Source organism: Trachypithecus francoisi, unplaced genomic scaffold (assembly GCF_009764315.1).
Source record: "Trachypithecus francoisi isolate TF-2019V2 unplaced genomic scaffold, Tfra_2.0 Lachesis_group3, whole genome shotgun sequence".
NCBI classification, from domain to species: Eukaryota; Metazoa; Chordata; class Mammalia; order Primates; family Cercopithecidae; genus Trachypithecus; species Trachypithecus francoisi.
In genome coordinates this window covers 42,526,832-42,545,357 of record NW_022681468.1, presented here as the reverse complement: position 1 = coordinate 42,545,357, position 18,526 = coordinate 42,526,832, and positions in this window count along the sequence as shown.

Below are 18,526 nucleotides of genomic sequence, written 5' to 3'. Positions count from 1 at the left end.
TATGTCTAAGAATGTTGAAATTAGCAGGGGAAAAGGAAAATAAGAGTGTTAACAAGACAGTACATATTTCAAAAAAAAAAAACCCATATCAGTAACAACTATAGCTATAGAGTAATTACATCAGGCATGATTCTGGGCACTTGATATTCATCAATGTACAAATTAAAATCCCTGCTCTCAGGAAGCTTGCATAAAGGGCATACTTGGGTAAATGAGTTGGTTAAAAAGAAAACAGTGAAATAAATGAATTGACATATGGTCTAGAAGAAATATGTGAATTCACATTCAGTGGAAATATATGCACTACCTAGAAGATATCTGCTTCTAGTCATTTGTTGTCTTCGAGCACGTTTATAGATCTTTAAGTTGTAGATGACAGAGAGCAATGTAAAACAATTCTTTTACAGAGGGTCCCTAATTTAGGACAGTCCAAGTTACTATTGTTCAACTTCAAGATGGTGCAAAAGCTACATACAGTCAATCAATAGAAACTGAACTTAGAGTGCTCAGATAACCATTCTGGTTTTTCACTTTTAGTATTCAATAAATTGTAGGAGATATACAACATTGTATTATAAAATAGGGTTTATGCTGGATGATCTTACCCAACTGTGGGCTAACGTATGTTTGTGAATGCATTTAAGGTAGATTGTGCTAAGCTACAACATTTGGTAGGTTAGGGGTATTACATGCATTCTCAACTTAAGACATTTTCAAGTTATGATGAGTTTGAGGTGTAACTCCATTGCAAATTGAGGAACATCTGTACACCTGAAGTTTAGTGAGGTTAAAATTGACTTTTCCCTCATCTCTCCCCACCCCAAATAAAAAGCCCCTTTAGTCTCCATTTGCACATTCACTTCTATGTTCCTGATCTATATATAAATTTGCCAGATCTACAGATTGTCTTTTGAATTCGTCTTAACATCTGCTTGGATGCTAATTAAGGGATAAAATAGAATCTTTAAAATGTTCATTTTTATTTATGAGGGTTATGATTTTACCTTTCTCTGAAAGTTATCTTTTGGTCATGAATAAAGTCTACATAGAAATTAAACCAGATGAATATGGCGGAATTTTATGAGGTGAGCTGAGGGATTGAACAGGTTCACATCTGCTTATCAGGAAGGTCTTCTTGCAGGAGGGAGACATTGAACTGGGATGCAAATGATAACAGTAGCATCTCTAAGAGGTCATGGGAAGGAACATTCCAGCAAGAGGCAGCAAGAGATACAACGATCCTGAGGTGAGCATTTCGTTGCTGGATTCAGGGCATCAGAACACAGCCAAGACTTGAGACTAGCACACACTGCGTGAAGGGAATATGACATAAGGTAAGGACAGAGATACAGACAATTGCCAGATGTTTAGGACATCAAAGGCCACCATACAGTGTTTGGGTTTTATTCTCAATGCAATTGGGAAGACATAGGAGAGAAATGATCTGTATTCCATATTTGAAAGAACTTCCCGCAGCCATGATGCTTGATTTCCTGGTTGATCTGCATCACTTGGTTAGTCCTCATGTTAATTCTATGGGGCAAGCATTCTGATTTCCCCCCACCTCATAGATAGGAAAATGAGGCTCAGAGGGTAAGTGGGCAACTAATATCTACAAGGCAATAACTGTAATCCATCAGTGTAAACAGGTGTTTTTACTACTGTTTTCACAATCTTGGTGATTAAGTTGTGAATGAGTTTAATCTTTTATCAACAATACTTTTCTGAACCATTTAATTGAATTAGGTTTTACAGATTTACTTTGCAGAGTTTCTTATCCTTTTTCTTTTAAGGTTATTTTCTGGCTTTCCTTTCAGGAAGTATTTGTAGTTTGATGAGGAATTTGAGTTAATGCTATTATTGAATCAATGCTGGCTATGAAAGCCTTGGGAAGCTTATGTAACTTCTGTATTGTTTCTATCAGTTTTTATTTGTGTATATAATGAACCACAGTGTAACTTGCATATAGTCTTACACACAGCAGATGGCTTACTGACTACTCAAAAAATGCAGTTACACTGACACATTTCTCTAAACTATTTCTTATATCAGGAACAAATAAAATGTAATACCTCCTTTTTTTTTTTTTTTTTTGAGATGGAGTCTCGCTTTTGTCACCCAGGCTGGAGTGCAATGGTGGGATCTCGGCTCACTGCAACCTCCGCCTCCTAGGCTCAAGTGATTCTCTTGCCTCAGCCTCCTGAGTAGCTGGGATCACAAGCTCACACCATCACGCCCAGCTAATTTTTGTATTTTTTTTTTTAGAGACAGGGTTTCACCATGCTGGCCAGACTGGTCTCAAACTCCTGACCTCAGGTGATCTGCCAGCCTCAGCCCCCCAAAGTGCTGAGATTACAGGCATGAGCCACCGCGCCTGGTCTTGCAATGCATCTTAATCTTATTTGTAATAGCTTTTAGGTTGGGTTTGCAATTTAATGGCTATGTGAATGACTTGTTTTTTCCCCCTAATTTAGTGAATCTATTACAAACTATATTGTTCTTACTGATAGCTCACAATTTAAGGTTTACAACACTCTCACTATTGGAGTAGAAAAATCGCATTTTGGAAACAAAAAGACCAGTGGATTGGCAAGTCAAGTCCAACCCAATGAGCTATGATGAGAAGACTTGTCAATCTTTGCAACTTCTTTAGATACTATAACTTTTTGTTATATACAATTCCTTTATCATGCTGTAGTGCTTTTGCTGTTGATTGGAAATATAATCTGCTTCCATTTCAGCTAATTTTCCATGGACCAATTTAGATGCTTTCCCATCTTATGAAAGGTTTTGAAGTCTGACAAGACAATAACAATTTGGACACACACTGAAATGAACCACCAGTGGTTTCCCAGAAGAACTACAATGACTGTTTTGTGTGGAGAACATTTCTCCCCGAGTCTCCAGAATCATCCAGCTTGGCCACATCCCAATTGTTCTTTCAGCAAAAATGAAGAAAAGGAAAAAACTAGCTAAGCAAAACATAAGCACAAAGAATATTTCAGGAAGGGCAGTCAACTGGAAGTTTTCAGTCAAAACTATCAGCTTTTTGGATCCAAAAGGTTTGGGGATTTAAACCTTACAAGAGAAAATTACACTAGGCCTCCTGAGCATGTGCTTGTCTATGTTAATATAAACACGCTAATTGTGCATCCTTCCTCTACTTTAAATACGTTTTCCAAGCAGATGATCATGATTAAGCAGATACCTTCCACACCCACAGTGGCATGGTGAGAAACAAAAATAACACACTAAGCGTATTAAAATGTATAAATATTTTCTCCTACTGATTTTATTAGCTGAGCAACTCATGTATGTGTTGCCTCTAATTCAGCACAATAGGTTTATTTTCATAGATTCTGTATTTTACTTCAGGCTAGGCAGAATTCCTCTGAGGTGAAGACACATAATCTCTTTAGACTCTTGGGTCACCCCAGGGAAGGAGTGCTTTTATTGCTTGCTCAAGCTTTAAAAAAGCTGCTTGTTAAGCCTAAGAGATCAGAATACTATCCTTAAAAAGCCCTGAAATAGGGCAGGCACCCTGCATCATATGTGCTATGCTAATCTTCCCGGGAGAAAAGAACCCCATCGAACCAAATGTGCCCCCCCCTTTTTTTTTTTTCCCGGAGGGAAAGCAAATGAAGCAGAGTTTAAAAAATGAAAGGAAAATAGTGGTTTCTCTTCTGCCTAGAACTTGAAGGCTTTAACTCCATTATTCTACCCAGGTGAACTAAAACAGTTACATATTAGTATATCAGCGATCATGTTTAGAAGTTAACCCACTTCTGGTTTATGTTCCACCTCAGCTTACACTACAAGAAGCACCATAACGTAAAGTATCAAATAATAAGAAAGCATTATAAACTGAGTCAAAACGATTGTTTCAACTAGATGAGACTTAAGGTCAGATAAACATATTATTTTAGAAATACTAAGAGTTACAACTGATACCACCATTAATTACTAACAGTCCTTTAAAAATGCTTAATGTATTAATAATGCACATTTTATGTGCTTGTTAATTACTTAAGACATCTTTTTAGGGTCCTAAAATTACATGAGCCAAGCACTTGTCACATGACTTCTTTGAAGGTTAATGAAGCAGAAAAATGGAGTTCAAATACACGGAGAGAACTATAATGAAGGAAAAAGAGGAATAGACTAGCCTTTTAGAAGCACATAATGAAAAAACATCTAATGATCTTTTATTGTGTTGACATGTATTTTAGGTTGAAAAAGAAACTATTAGAGTCAATCATTATATTACGTTTTACAACCCTTGCCTATTTTAGGCCTCCAAACCGTTTTTACCTGAGATTTAAAATATAACTTAGAACTGCAGTTCTGCCATTCACTGGAGCCGCTTTGTACTCTAAACTCTGTTCTAACCTAATCAGGGCTCCACTTTCTCATTGGGTAACCAAGCAAAAACATGAAGGCAGCGAGCTGCACACAAAGACACATGAGGCCCAAATTGTCTTAGGTTTCCAGAATGGCCAGTGAAGATGGCAGCAACTTCTTGCTACATTTTGAGGGACCCCTGACATGGAAAAGCAGGAGGATCCCTTATCCTAGAACTAGATACTGTCCAACAATGGCATCTTTGTGATAAGATGTTTCCACTTTCAAAGGAAGCCATGCAGGCAGCTTCCAGAATCCTGTGTATTAATGTATTTAGGTTGGTGCAAAAGTAATTGTGTTTTTTGCCATTAAAAGTAATGAAATCGTTTTTAGGTTGGTGCAAAATTGTGGTTTTTACCATTCCTTTTGCACCAACCTAACAAAACACATCATTTGGTAAGGTACAAATATCCAGCCTGAACTTATTTAAAAATGCTTACATTGTGACCAATTTAGAGACCATCTTATGAACAAGGACAGACATCTCTTATGGAAATAAGAGCTTAGGTTTATATGGGTTTAAACTTTTTGAAGCAATTTTACATTTTATTCCATTTGATTCTTCTGTCAGGATTGTTGTAATGACAAACCACATAGAATATCATTGGCTTAAAACAACACAGGTGTATTTCTTGCTCATGTTATTTTTCATGGATCACCTGAGGAGAGCACCTTGCCCTCTATTACCTTCACTCAGGTATCCAGGCCAAGTGAAGCTCCATCTCTGTGCTTCTGTGATTGCGAAGTAGGGGGAAAGGGAGCATGCTGAGTGGTACACTCACTGTGAAAGTATCTTCTTGAAAGTGATTCAGGTCACCTCTGCTCCTTGTTATGAGCCAAAACAAGTCCCATGGTTCCCTCCTCAAAGGAAGTGAGGAACTTAAACCAGCTCTATTCCTGGAAACAAAACAACCCAAATGTCTAGGAGAGATCAACGACTACCACATTCTTCTTTAAAGCCCTATGAGGAAATATAGTCCCAGAAACCAGGCAGATTTTCCAAAGAGGAAAGTAGACAATGGATAGGCAACTACATGAGGGAAGCCTCTTCCTTGTTGTTATCTTCTCACTATGCCACTGTAAAGCAAAAATAAAATTCCAAGACCCCCAACCAATTAAATGGACCCCTCTTCTTGGACAAGAGCATTCCTAAATATACCTGAAAAACTAATTTAGGCCATGATGAGAAAGGGAGATTCACATGCCTCATTAAACCCTCATCCCTTTGGAATTCAACCACAGCTCACCAGCATTTAACATTAAAATGGAGACCTTAAGACTGACAAAGCAAACTCTTTGTGGCAGTAAGATAACAAATGACAGACAGCAGGCCCTGAAAGAAATCAAAGTATTTAACACTAAAATATATTTCTTTGACATGTTTTGAAATGGCCCTGCAAAGCTCTGTCTTGTGGGGAAAATCTACGTTCTGTAGAGAACCCACTTGCCTTTCCAGGTATTTTTCCTGATCCAAAAGAGAATTAATTAGGAGTCTGGCATCTGTTCAAGTCTGATAAGAAACATTTACTATCTATTCTCTCTGAAGCCTGCTACCTAGAGGCTTCATCTGCATAATAAAAACCTTGGTCTCCATAACTTCTTATCTTAACCCAGATACTCCTTTCTATGGATTCCAGGTCTTCAGATAAACTCTTTTAACCAACTGCCAATGAGAAAATCTTTGAATCCCCCAATAACCTAGAAGTCCCCCTGCTTCCAGTTGTTCCACCTTTCTGGACCAAATCAATATTTATATTGTGTATATTGACTGATGTCTTATGTCTCCCTACAGCGTGTAAAACCAAGCCATAGCCACACTGCTTTGGGCACATGTTCTCAGGACCTCCTGAAGCCGTGTCATGGCTATGTCCTTAACCTCAGCAAAATAAACTTCTAAATTGATTGAGACCTGTCTCAGATACTTTTTGGTTTACACCACAATGTGTAAAATTTTATTCTTCCTTTCTTTAGACAGAACAATGCCTTGTTCAAAAGAACAATACCTTTCTTTACATCCTGTTGTGAATCACTAGATGATAGGAATATACTCTTCAAGATGAATATGGAGCACAGTCATGATACAAAAATCAAACTATTAAGTGGTGTGCCCCAGGCTGACTCAGCCAGAAGAGATTTCTGGCCTATAGCATAGGAGGTCTCCATGACTTTTGTAGTATGGAGTGGAAAGGTGGGGAGGATGGGAGTTGGGAGGCTCTTTTTACCAAAAGGCAGGACAGTTCTGGAAAAACAAAACAAAACACCTCTGTGGACATTTTTGAAGATAATACATTATGAAAAAGTTAAGTAATGTGTCCTCCTTAAGTAATATTTCTTAGAACTTTGTAAAACAAATTAAAAACAAAGTAAGAAACAGATGATGCATGTAAAAACTGTGAACTTGTAGAAAAAAAAAAAAGACTGAGAATTTTCTTGAAATAGCTGTGCTAGCCCTTGTCAAGTAATTGACCATTCCAGTGAAGCTTAATTTGGGACACTAAATTGGGAATCAGGACCGTGAAAGAAAAGTTGACAGATGGGACTTGGAGACATACTTCTACTGAACACACTGAAGTATCTAAGAATTGCAAGTTGATACCAACATCATGCCGTATATTATTTGTACAGCACATATATACACTTTCTCACATTGACAAGGTACTTTGATATTTTTGATCATAAAACTTTTCTGAATGAAGCCTTCATGAAGTCCCATATTCCCGACTTTTTGCTAGCATTCTCATAAAATCCTGTCATATTTTTAATTCATAGTTTCTAGCCATCCTTTTGTCTTTAGCTCTCAAAAGCTCCATTGGAAATCTTTTTCCAGGTTGAGGGAATTGCCTTATTGCCCTTCTATTCCTTTGGCCATGTGAAGACACAGTGTTAATTTCCTCCAGAGGATGCAACCAATAAGGCACTGTGTCAAAATTGAAGACCAGGTCCTTACCAGACACTTAATTGATCAGTTCCTTGATCTTGAACTTCATCTCTAGACCAGTAATAATAAAAGGTTATTTTTTATAAATTATCTAGTCTCTGATATTTTGTTACAGCAGTGCAAATGGACTAAGAAGCTGATACTAGGAGTTGGGTGTTGCTGTAACAAATACCTGAAAATGTGGGAACATCTTTGAAACTGGGTCATGGGTAGAGGTTGGAATAATTCTGAAATGAATGCTGAAAAACCTCTGTATTGCTATGAACAGAAAATTAAGGGTGATTCTTGCCAGACCCCAGAAGAACAGAAGAGCTACAGAGAGAGTCTCAATCTTAGAGAACATCTAAATGGTCTTGAACAGAATGTTGGTAAAAATGTGGACAATAAAGGCCATTCTGATTAGGTCTTCAGATGGAAATGAAGATTTTCTTATTGGGAACTGGAGGAAAGTCCACTCTTGTTACAAAAAGTGGCAAATAGCTTGGCTGAATTGTGTCCCTGTCCCTTCCACTTTGGGAAAGGAGGAATTTAAGAGTGATAAACTAGGTTATTTGGCATAAGAAAACTTTAAGCAAGGTGTTAAGGGTGCTGCATGGTTTCTATTATCTGCTTATAATAAAATGCAAACAGAAATGAAATACGGAATTTATTATCAAAAGAGAAACCAACCAAAGACTTAGAAAATTCTCAGCCTGGCCATTTCAAGAACAAAAAGTGTTTAGGAAAGGAAACCAAGGGTGTGGTAAAGTTACCCTTTGATAGATTCCTATAGACAGAAGGAAGTCAGTGGTACTCATTAAGACAATGAAAGAATGTCCCCAAAGGCATCTCAGAGATCCTTGAAGCTGCCATGCTCATCACTGGCCCAGAAGTACCAGGTCTCTGGGGGAAGAATTATTTCAAGGAAGAAGCCTAGGGCTTCTCAGAGCTATTTGTACATATTCACATCAAATCTCTGTCCCCACACTCTGGTGCAGTACCCCTTGGCAGCCTCAGCTGTGGCCCAAGAAGGCCCAAGTACAGCTTGAGCTACAACTCCAGAGAATACAAGATGTAAACCTTGGCACCACCCACATGATACCAACTCTGAAGGTGCATGGAATATTGAATTCAACAGAACATTAAAAGGATCCTATACTATGAACAAATGGAATGTATTCCTAGGATGCCAGGATAGTTTAGCATAAATAAATATAAATAAATTCATGTGATATACCACACTAACACAATGAAGGACAAAAACAATATGATCATCTCAGTAGATTCAGGAAAAGCATTTGACAACACCCAGCATCCATTTATAACTCTCAACAACTTAGGTATAGAAGAAACGTACCTCAACATAATGAAGGTCACATATGATAAACCCACATCTAATGTCACCCTCAGCAGGGAAATGTTGAAAGTTTTTCCTCTAAGATCCATAACAAGACAATACTCTCACCACCTCTATTCAACATAGTACTGAAAGGTCTAGCTAGAGAAATCAGGCAAGAGAAAGAAAAAAACGGCATCCAAATTGGAAAGGAAGAAATTAGACTGCTCCTGTTTTTGGGTGACAGTAAATAGAAAACCCTAAGAACTCCACAGAAACTATTAAAACTAACAAATTTAGTAAAGTTACAGGATACAAAAATCAGCAAACAAAAAAAGTATCATTTCTATACAATAACCAAAAGACAAATCAATAAAACAATACAAATTTACAATAGCTATCAAAATTAAATAAAATAGTTAGGGACAATTTCAGCCAAGGAGGTGAAAAATCTATAGACTGAAAACTATAAAACACTAATGAAAGAAATTGAATGACACACAAATAAATGAAAATGTATTCCATGGTCATGGATTGGAAGAATACTATTATGATGTCTATACCTACCCAAAAGAAATCTACAGATCCAATGCAATCCCTATGAAAATGCCAAAGATGCTTTCCACCGAAATAAAAAAAAAATTATAAACTTTGTATGGACCATAAGAGACCCCAAATAGCCAAAACAATCTTCAGCAAAAGAACAAAGGTGGAGGTATCCACACTACCCGACTTCAAAATTTACTACAAAATTATGCTAATGAAAACAGCATGGAACTGTCATAAAAACAGGCACAATGACCAATGGAACAGAATAGAGAGCTCAGAAATAAATCCACATATTTACAGTCAATTGACACAACTGCTTCCAAGAACACACCATGGAGAAAGAATAGTCTCATTAAATGGTGTGGGGACAACTAGATTTCCATATAGAGAAGAATGAAATTGATTTTTATCTTATACCATGTAAAAAGTCAACTCGAAATAGATTAAAGACTTATAAGCAAGACCTAAAATGATAAAACTACTAGAAGTAACCATACTGGAAATTCTCGGTGACGTTGGTCTGGGCAATGATATATTCAAGGTGAACCCAAAAGCACAGGTAGCAAAAATAGAAAAATGGGTGGGACTACAAACTAAAAAGCCTCTGCATAGCCAAGGAAAGAATCAGAGTAAAGAAAACCTGTAGAATGGGAGAAAATATTTGCAAATCATATACTTGATAAGGTGTTAATATTCAAAATATATAAGAAACTCAATGTAAGGAAACAACTCAATTTTAAAATGGGCAAAGGATCAAAATAGACATTTCTCAAAAGATGACATACAAAGGTCCAACAAGCATATGAAGAAATGCTTATCACTAATCCCAGAAAAATGCAAATGAAAACCACAATGAGATGTCACCTCATTCCTGTTAGAATGACTCTTCTCAAAAAGACAAAAGATACTAAGTACTGGTGAGGATGTGGAGAAAAGGGAAACTTTGTACAAGGTTGACCTAATCAGAATGGCCTTTACTACTGTTGTAGAGGGCCCTCAAAAAAATAAAACTAGAACTACAATATGGTCTAGCGATCCCACCACTGGGTATACAACCAAAGGAAATGAAATCAGTACGTCAAAGAGATACCCGCCCCTCCATTTCACTGAAGCATTCTTCACAATAGGCAAGATGTAGAGTCAACCTAAGTGTCCATCAGCAAGTGAATGGATCAAGAAAATGTATATGAGCCTAAGAGTTTGGAATGAACCAATCACACATGGGTATTCTGGTGAAGAGTGATAGCATCCTTTATATCAGTCACCTGGCCTAAAAGAGTTATATGTAACTTTTTGTAGCCTAAAAAAAGACATTCTGTCATTTGAGACAGCATGAGTTAACCCGGCAGGCATTATGTTAAGTGAAATAAAACAGGTACAGAAAGACATACATGATCTCACTCACACGTGGAATCTGTAATTGAATTCAGAAGTAGAGAGGAGAACAGCGGTTACCCGAGGCTGGAGTGGGAGTGGGTGTTGGGGAGATGTTCATCAAACCACACAAAATTTCAGTTAGGAAGAATGAGTTCTAAGAGATGAATTAACCATAGCATGGGGACTATGGTTCATTACAATGTATCATATTCTTACCTGAGAGTAGATTTTGTGTTCTCACTACAAAAATTTGAAGCAATGAACATCAGCTCAATTTAGCCATCTCACAATGTACACAGATTTCAAAATAACATGTAGTACATAAGTACTATATACCATCTTTGTCAAATATTCTCAGATGGTATGTATTTTATAAAAGTTAAAATATATTTTAAAAATGTATTGCTGAAGTAATTTGTACCTGTTTAGTGACAGCCTTATTTTTAATTTCTGTATAAAAATAGGGAGACAATTTATATCCTTTACTCTTGGCACGATGCCCAATTGAAGTCAGAAGACCATCAGGATTTGAGTTCTGGTTTTGTCACCTACATGCTGTTGGATCTACCCCTGGCCATTTACGAGGTCAATTTTCACACACATCAAAAAAAGAATACCTGCCATGCCTTAGCTAGCTTGTGTTGTGAAGATTAAGTAAGTTTAAAATCATAAAAACGGAAACTTCTAATGTGTTTTAGAATTTTAAACTAGGCTGGGTGCGGTGGCTCATGCCTGTAATCCCAACACTTTGGGAGGCCAAGGCAGGTCGATCACAAGGTCAGGAGTTTGAGACCAGCCCGGCCAATATGATGAAACCCCGTCTCTACCAAAAAGACAAAACTTAGCCAGGTGTGGTGGCAGGTACCTGTAGTCCCAGCTACTCAGTGGGCTTGGGCAGGAGAATCGCTTGAACCCAAGAGGCAGAGGTTGCAGTGAGCTGAGATCATGCCACTGCACTCCAGCCTGGGTGACAGAGCAAGACCCCATCTCAAAATAAATAAATAAATAAATAATAATTAAACAGTGACATTTATAGTTTAAACTTAGGTAGTTCTCTTTACCCTGTGGGGTAAAGAATGCATTTTAATTACCCTCAGAATTAGAAATATTACTAATATTTTTAGTTTACTTTTGTGCCAGTTGAAAGCTTTGGAGATTAACTGTCTGCATTCTGTGTGGATTATTTGCTGTCTTGTTTCTAGTATGTGTTCTTAGTGAGTTCATGAGACATGCTTGTGAACTTACTAAGGATGAAACAATCAAATTTCTTGTTTCATATGAAATTTAGGACCTAAAACAGGCAGACGTCAGTAATAATCTCTTTTCAAATTCAATAGTAGTCTCTTCTCAATTTTTCTCCTAGAGCAAAATTTACTTATTTATGCAAGCTGAAGGAATAAGGAGACAAGCTGCCAAAAAAGGTAACAGAAGTATTTTTAAATTGAAAGGAAGGAGGCCAGTTGACTGATATGAAAGATTCCTATCACTCTTCACTAGAATACCCATGTGTAATTGGTTCATTCCAAACTCTTCAAGAAAAGGAATTGAATCCTGGAAGAAATGTCACTGAAACAATATAAAAAAATTTCTCAGGGATCAAAAGAGCATGTTAAACGTCAAGTATTTGTAGGTAGATTTAAATACAAATTTCAAAAATATATGTAATGTCAAATGAACTCACAGGGAGAAAGATTACTATTTAAATGAAAGATGTTACACTCTTCTTCCTAAATCTTATTATTGGATTAACAGACTCCAACACTTAACACTAAATACCATCTGAATAAGGGATCCTCCCTAATGTGGTTTACCTTGTTTCTTTACCTGTAACATAACTATAATGTTTATCTTCCTTTTTTCCTATAGTTTCTTGCCTAACGATAATGTTTTATCCTTCACTAAAACATCATGATGCTCCTTATTCCTGATGGAAAGAAATCAAATTAAAGGGCCTTTGATTTCTAGTCTCACCCAAGAAAATCATGCTTCACATTTCAAAAGAAAAGCAGACTAAAATTTTCAAATACGCTTTCTCCGTTCCTGAAAATTTCATTTGGGCAATTCCAGTAATAAGACAATCATCACATGGGTGCTTTAGGCAAATAACCCAAAGATGGAAATAGAAGCTGCATTTTCACTAGTGCATGAGAGCTACAAGAGAGCCAAACTCTACATGGGTGAGACTTCCAGAGAAAACAGTTTTTTTGTTGTTTTTTTTTTTTTTTTTTTGAGGCAGAGTCTGGCTCTGTCGCCCGGACTGGAGTGCAGTGGCCGGATCTCAGCTCACTGCAAGCTCCGTCTCCCAGGTTTACGCCATTCTCCTGCCTCAGCCTCCCGAGTAGCTGGGACTACAGGCGCCCGCCACCTCGCCCGGCTAGTTTTTTTGTATTTTTAGTAGAGATGGGGTTTCACCGTGTTAGCCAGGATGGTCTCGATCTCCTGACCTCGTGATCCGCCCGTCTCGGCCTCCCAAAGTGCTGGGATTACAGGCTTGAGCCACCAGAGAAAACAGTTTTAATACTTATAGAAAGTGGCGGCTATTATCACAAACTCCAAATGTATTTAGTGTCAGCTGGACTTGAAAGCAAAGCCAGCCTCCTCTCTGCCACACACCCACACACAGCTGTAGTCAATTCCCTCTAGATTTTGCTTCCTCAGTGCTTCTAATATCAGCCCCCTCCTGCCTGTCTCCAGTTTAGACTGCTACATGTGCAAGTTCAGGCTCTGCCCATTTCTGTTTTTGCTCATGCCTCATGCTGTTTCCTTCATCTAGAATCCCTTCAGGCTTGTCTGTTGAACTCCTACCATTCTGCCCTGCTGCACCCCCAGCCCTCCCGCAACACACACACACACACACACACACACACACCCCTCCCCACCTTCTACTCTCTCACTTGGGCACTAGATATCCCTTCAATGTCTTAATGACTTTTTTGGAGCATTCAGCATATTCTGACTTCACTTCTCTTAAATTATTTTCCTGCCACTCAAAAGCCTTTCCTCATTCCCCCATTCCTGAACTGGAAGCCTTATTTCTCTCACAGACCTAGGCTTTGTGCTACTATTCTCTGCAACTTGGGCTGAAATTCCCACCATTCTTTTAACAAATATTTATTAAAAGCATACTAGCTAAAAAAAAAAAAAAAAAAAAAAATCGTACTTAATTGACTCCTTTGGAAGAGGTGGCCAACCTGGTGCTTTACAGAGGGGAGATTCTGTTATATACCTGAGGGTCACTCAGGAATAAAGGATTCTTCTTAATTTTCTCCAGCCCTCTCGTGAGTTACAGAGTAACTTGTTAATAGTGTGTTATTGCTTTAGATGACCTCGCTGTGGGGATAAAATCCAGGACAGGCCAGGCGTGGTTGCTCATGCCTATAATCCAGCACTTTGGGAGGCTGAGGTGAGTGGATCACGAGGTCAGGAGTTCAACACCAGCCTGGCCGACATGGTGAAACCCTTTCTCTACTAAAAATACAAAAATAACTGGGCATGGTGATGCATGCCTGTAGTCCCAGCTGCTCAGGAGGATGAGGCAGGAGAATTGTTTGAACCTGGGAGGCAGAGCTTGCAGTGGGCAGAGATCACGCCACTGCACTTCAGTTTGGGTGACAGAACAAGACTCTGTCTCAAAAAAAAAAAAAAAAAATCACCACCACCACAAACAAAAAAAACCCAGGACAGTTGTTTTAACAAAACAATGGAGTTTGAGGGTTCAAGGAACATAACAGCCAAATTCTGAGTGTCTGCAGTCAGAGAACAGAAGGTGTTAGGGGAGAACAGTAGAAAACAAGGTACTAGATAATAGATCATATGGAAAAGGATAGGGGTGTGGTGAGGAGATACTGTCCAATGAATTGGGAAAAGCAGAGGATAGGAGGGGGAGGGATGGGAGAGAAAGAGAAGGTTGTGCATATAAATATGATCCTCATGTTGTGATTATAATTAAATCTGGCCCTAAGAAGAATGTTTAAGAAGAGAGACATTGTCAATAATCGATACTATGAGTGTGTATCAGTCACTCAGGAAACATATCTGTGCAGGATACACCCACAGAGATTCTAATTCAAGTGCTCAGGGTGGGGCCAAGGAATCTGAACTTTGAATAAGCACCCCAAGTGATGCTGTGGTCCAAGGGCCACCCCTTGGAAACAGTGGTAGAGACTGTAAGGTTTTGCTTTCAAAACATAACTCAGATCCCAGCATCTACTAGTTAATTTACAGGGCAGAGTGCCCATGAATCTGATGTCTGAGTAGCAGAAAAATGTCTGGATAGCTTAATGCATGGATTGCTCACTATTCTTCTTGCCCCCAAAGGTCCAATTCAAGAGAAGAATCTATAGTTTTGATACATTTAAGTCCTAAGTCCCCATATCCGTTCCATGTAGTTCTCAGCTGAGGAGCATGGCATTTTTCTTTCGTATTTTCAGTTGCTTAAAGTTCAACATCGCACATAGTTTTCAGTGGTAAAGGCTCTACAGATGTCCCAGTGATAATTCATAAACTCACAAGAGCCAAACATGCAAGTACAAACATAATTCGTTAGCTTTTTGACTTTTAAACCATATCCAGAAAGCACAATTAAGTCTCTGCACAGTAATTTTCTCATGAAAAATGGCCAGTAAATGCTTCCCATAGATAATTTATTTTAGTGTTATTGATTTTTTTTTCCCTCCTAAAAAGCTGTATTGAAACAACAGCCATTAAGGCTTATAGAGCTTTGAAACATCTGGTTATGATTGCAGACAATTGCTCCATTCCTTTTTCTTGAGGCAGCAAATAATACCGCTGAGAACACCTTCATTAGCTGCCTACTATTTCCCTTTCAGATGGCACCTGGGGAAAGGCTTGCAAAAGAGATAAAGAAATATCTGAAGGCAAAGCAATGGTTATTGTCCATAAATTACTTATGTCATTTACCCACAGAGTCTGCTCCCTGGTGGTGTGTTAGAAGAACACTTTGCTTCTATGTTCATTACTTGAGATAGCTATGCCCAATGCATTTAGTGAATTAAATGCATCCATTTTTCAGCTAGATGCATACTAGCACAGTCTTCCACTTAAACAACCTGGTGTAAGTAAACTTCATCAATATTGTTTTTGAGACAGAGTCTCACTTTTTTGCCCAGGCTCAACTGCAATGGCGCAATCTCGGCTCACTGCAGCCTCCTTATGCTGGGTTCAAGCTATTCTCATGCTTCAGCCTCCCAAGTAGCCGGGATTATAGACATGCACCACCATGCCCAGCCAGTTTTTGTATTTTTAGTACACATGGGGTTTTGCTATGTTGACCAGGCTAGTCTCGAACTCCTGGTCTCAAGTGATCAGCGCACCTTAGCCTCCCAAAATGCTGGGATTACAGGCATGAGCTACCATGCTCAGCTCATCAATATTATAGTCACTTTCGCTAGCTGAAAGAAACAAACTGACTCTGGCCAATTGAAGTGAAATGATTTTATCAAAAAGATTGGAGTAACTCAGGAAATTCCTTGGAAGGCTTGAGAATGAGGCTTAGAAAATGAGGAAGAATTACGGCCAGGCGTGGTGGCTCAAGCCTGTAATCCCAGCAGTTTGGGAGGCCGAGACGGGCGGATCACGAGGTCAGGAGATCGAGACCATTCTGGCTAACACGGTGAAACCCCATTTCTACAAAAAAATATAAAAAACTAGCCAGGCGAGGTGGCGGGCATCTGTAGCCCCAGCTAATCGAGAGGCTGAGGCAGGAGAAAGGCGTGAACCTGGGAGGAGGAGCTTGCAGTGAGCTGAGATCCGGCCACTGCACTCCAGCCTGGGCAACAGAATGAGACTCCATCTCAAAAATAAAAATAAAAAATAAATAAATAAATAAAAAGAAAATGAGTGAGAACTAGGAAATATAGGTAGGTGCCAGGACTAAAGGAAATTAAGGGAGAATACTGCTTCCTCTGCCACTGGAGAGGACACAAACCTGGCTGCCACCATCCACCCTGGGAAACTTCTGTACAAACTTCTGGTGTGGTTTCTGTACAAATGAATGCATTTCACTGTCTGTCACTACTTCAAAGTTCAAATGCCAGTAGAATCTTGATCTGGTTAGCTAAGCCTACATCTTAAGTCTCTGGGCTAGATGATGGCAAGCATGAGACTGAATCTAAATGAACTGGGCTTTTGGGATCTCCAGAAGGATGCAAGCTCTGTCTCCCATTAAGGTACACAGTGGAAACTTAAGAAGGTTCAGAGGCTGGACAGTCAAAAAATCCTGAAGTGTTCACTACGTTTAGTGGCAAGACCGAACATGCAGTGTGAATTATGGCTCCTTCAGAAAACGTTGACTCAAAACGGTTTTTAACATGGGCTACAACACATCTAAAAGAGTAAAATTAATTACCAAATACCTATCACAATATTAGTTTTAAGGAGTGTAAAGTACAATATTAATTTCAAGGAGTGTAAAGTGGTAGAGAGCCAGAATTTATAACCACAAATATAAAGTTGATAAATATACAACTATGTAGCTGAATATTAGTTTCCCATTATTCTTTCATCCAATCTGTAATAAACACATATTTTGCATTTGATAGACCACACACTCCATTAGATACTGGGAAATTAGAGGTGAATTTAACTCTATTCTCTTTAATGGACCCATAGTGTAAGATGACATAGATGCAAACACACGATGCAATGCAGTGGCTTGGGTGCTTTACGACAGGGATGCCCAACTCCTGGGCCATAGACCTGTATTGGTCCTCAGCCTGTTAGGAACTGGGCTGCACAGCAAGAGGTGAACTGCAGGCAAGCAAGCATTACCACCTGAGCTCCACCTCCTGTCAGAGCAGTGGCTACATTAGATTCTCATAGGAGCATGAACCCTATTTTGAACTGGGCATGCAAGGGATCTAGATTGCATGCTCCTTATGAGAATCTGATGACTAATGATCTGAGGGTAGAGCAGTTTCATCCTGAAACCTTCCCCCCAACACACTATCACCGTGGAAAAATTGTCTTCCAGAAAACCAGACCCTGGTGCCAAAAAGGTTGAGGGCTGCTGCTTCATGAAATTATGTACAAAGTGTGGTAAAAATATAAAAATGTTGAGAAGTCAAATCTGCCTAAGCAGAAAAGACAGACCTCAGGTAAAAAACAATAGATAAACTGTCCTAGAAAAGGAAGAAGGGTTCTCCAGGGAAACTAAGAGAATGGATTTCCGGGCATAAGACACAGAAGCAATTGACAGTGATGTAGAAATGGGAGAATGTGTGTATGTTGTTGGGGTTAGGGAGAGCACAGGTGAGAGGAAAGGAGAAATCATGAAAGGAAATGAGACTAGAGAAGGAGAGAAAGTTAAGATTTGAAGAACCTGTTCCATGTAGAGAATTTGAGTTTAGCATATAGGCAATAAAGAATCTTAAAGGTTTTTAATCAAAGTAATATATTTCACTTTTAGGCTTTGTGTTTCAGGGAGTATTTTGTAAAGGTTCTTCTGATTATACAGAATGGATTGGAGGAGGTAAGAACAGGCAGGACAATCTGATAGATTTTTGGGAATATTCCAAGGAAGAGATTCAAAGCTAGTGAAATTGACTATTAATGGAAAATGGGAGAAGAATTTGGGAATTAAAAAAAAAAAAAGATCTGGCAAGGCTTTCTAACAGCACATAGGGAATGAGGGGAGTGGTAGAGGAGGATGCTGGGCTAACAGCCAGGCTTTGGCAGGGGTAAGGGGTGCCAATGGGAGAGGAGTAAAACATTGGGAGAGAAAAGAAATGTCCTGTAAACTTTGAGAGATACAAGCTCAGAATGCAGGAGCTATTTTAATTAGAAGTATCACTATTAATCACCAGGGCAGAGGACATGAGATATCTCTGGGAGAATATACACAATAAAAAGAGAAGAGGACAAAATAGAGCCCTGAAGCACATTGACATTTGAAGAACTGACAGAGGAGCCTGCAGCGGAAACACAGG